Here is a 3,025-nt window from a genome sequence, read left to right on the forward strand (position 1 = left end):
TGTTGTTCTGTCTTCATGCTATGTGTTGCTTGTTCTACGTTTCTCTGTCTGCATGCTACGTGTTGCTTGTTCACTGTTACTCTGCATGTGCTCAATGCTTATTGTTTGTCTTTATTGTTATTGTAATTGTTTTTAATAACCTGCCCAGGGACTGCAGCTGAAAACTAGCCTGCTGCCTATAACCGTCACTTCTAGTCAAACGTTGTTTAATGTGCACTGTCCCTGTAAAAACAAACACCCATCACACTGTTCTGTTTCTACTATAGCCCCACTCACCGGTCAGATTCAGTCTAGACCCACAATCCAACTCTGCCCCACAACACCCATCAACCACTCCACCCAAGGAGTGCTGACAAAACACGTGCCCCAGACAATTCAAAGGGATCGTCAGTTAAARGATGGAAATTGGACAAATTAGATGATGGACTAGCCTGACTAGCCCTCAGATCCAGGGCTCTCGCATTCATAATTCAATCTGAGGATAAATAAATTATTATAATGAATTAGAACGCTTATGCGAATCTCGCTGCTTTGACAGCTGTTGAGTCAGACACCGCTATTGTGTGGAATATAAGTCACTGCACACTGCTAATCTAATAATGAAACAAACCTTGCTGGGTGAATGGTGTTATAGTGTTTTGGACAGCAGTCAGCAAACTTGCTGGATTACACACATGGTTAATTAGCATGGAATTAGATTGAAGGCGATAATTGCTTTCTCTATCTGCAGGGGTAATGGTATTCAGACATGGCTGCCTTGATTTGAATGAAGTGGTGAGTGACTGAATCTCGGTTAGCCGACAGACTGTATCTAGCGAGGAAGGTGCTACCTCAGCCGTAACATTGATTTCTGTAATAGGTGTAGTAGCTGTGGGTGTGCAGGGGAAGCAGTTTGATTTGATCCCCCTTCGGGGACAAACTGCCAGTGCATTGGTCTTTGTCAAACAAATGTCTAGACCAGTCAGTGCATTCAAGTCCCATCTGGGGGTATGTATCAACCGTCCTTCCTCTCCTCCTTCCCTTGGTTTTTGCCATCCTCCTCCTTTCTCAAATGCCAGTCAGTAGTTTTTCTATTTAAAGAAATTATTTTGTTTGGATGCCAGGTATGCAAAACTCCTATTTTCTCACATACAAATTAACCCCTGTGACTGACAGGCAATTATTCAGTTCCATGCAAGCAGGGTTTCAAAGGTAGTGAACTGTTAGAGTGTGAGGTTTCACCTGGCTGAGTGGAACTGAGTAGGAGGAGGTTTTTCCTTTTCATGGATCAAAGGTCATCTAGGCCTTTTCCTTCTAATAGTCAAGGTGAGGCTTTGGGTATTAGTTCCTCATGGAAGCCCATAGGGAGATACAGTGCATTTGGAAGGTCTTCAGACCCCTTGAATTTTTTCACATTTTGTTACGTTACAGCCTTATTCAAAAATGTACTAAATTGTTTTTTTCCCCCATATCAATCTACACACAATACCCCAAAATGACAAACCTAAAACAAGTTTTTCTAAATTTTTGCAAATTAAAATATAAAAACTGGAACAGCACATTCACATAAGTATTCAGACCCTTTACTCAGTACTTTGATGAAGCACCTTTGACAGCAATTACAGCCTAGAGCCTTCTTGTTTATGAAGCTACAAGCTTGGTACACCTGTATTTGGGGAGTTTCTCCCATTCTTCTCTGAAGATCCTCTCAAGCTCTGTCAGGTTGGATGGGGAGCATTGCTGCACAGCTATTTTCAGGTCTCTCCAGAGATGTTCGAACGGGTTCAAGTCTGGGCTCTGGCTGAGCCACTCAAGGACATTCAGAGACTTGTCCCGATGCCACTCCTGCGTTGTCACCTCCCTGACCAAGGCCCTTCTCCCCAGATTGCTCAGTTAGGCCAGGCGGCCAGCTCTAGGAAGAGTCTTGGTTGTTCCAAACTTCTTCCATTTAAGAATGATGGAGGCCACTGTGTTCTTGGGGACTTCCAATGCTGCAGAACTGTTTTGGTACCCTTTCACAGATCTGTTCTTCGACACAATCCTGTCTCAGAGCTCTACGGACAATTCCTTTGACCTCATGGCTTGATTTTTGTTCTGACATGCACCGTCACCTGCGGGACCTTATATAGACAGGTGTGTGCCTTTCCAAATCATGTCCAATCAATTGAATTTACCACAGGTGGACTCCAATCAAGTTGTAGAAACATCTSAAGGATGATCAATGGAAACAGGAACAATTMTAAAAACCTGTTTTCACTTTGTCATTATGGGGTATTGTGTGTAGATTGATGAGGATTTTGTATTTATTTAATCCATTTTAGAATAAGGCTGTAATGTAACAAAATTTGGAAAAAGGGAAGGGGTCTGAACACTTTCCAAATGCACTGTATAAACAATGCCTGCCCTCTGGAACAACTGGGGATGGATCTCAATGGTCTAACATGACTCCTTGTTTCCTTTCCTTCATACCTGTGGTAAAAAGACCCGAACAGGGGACAGCAAATACTACATTATATTTAATTATTCACAACATGGCTTTCAACTTTCCTTTGGTGACAGATCTGTTCAGATGAAGGAGAGGAAGACACGTTTGACTGTTGAGATCCACCCTGCATTTTACTCCTCCTGCCAACACCTGATAAAACAACAGTGCCAACTTTCTTTCTCTTCAAATGTAAACACTTTAAAGGCTATTCTTTCAATTAGTCTTTTAGATCAGGGGTTTTCAAACTGGGGTCCATGCCCCCCTAGGTGTCCATTGAGGTACTGCATGGAGTCTGCGTTAATTTTAATTGTTTTTTTTTTTAATTATATTTTTCTCAAATTAACCCTATAATATGGAGGAAATTACAGTCATTGGAGCAAATTACAGAGTTTTATTTTGTATATAAAATTCTTAGGTGGGCCATCTCAGCGGTCATTTTCAGGATGGAAAAACTGTTTCAGTGTCAACTTAAACGTCCAAAACCAGATAGTAAGTAAGCAAAAAAGATATTGAACTATACATAAATATATATATTTTTTAAATACCATCTTTGAGATCTAA

This window comes from Salvelinus sp. IW2-2015, unplaced genomic scaffold, assembly GCF_002910315.2.
Source record: "Salvelinus sp. IW2-2015 unplaced genomic scaffold, ASM291031v2 Un_scaffold2193, whole genome shotgun sequence".
Taxonomy (NCBI): domain Eukaryota; kingdom Metazoa; phylum Chordata; class Actinopteri; order Salmoniformes; family Salmonidae; genus Salvelinus; species Salvelinus sp. IW2-2015.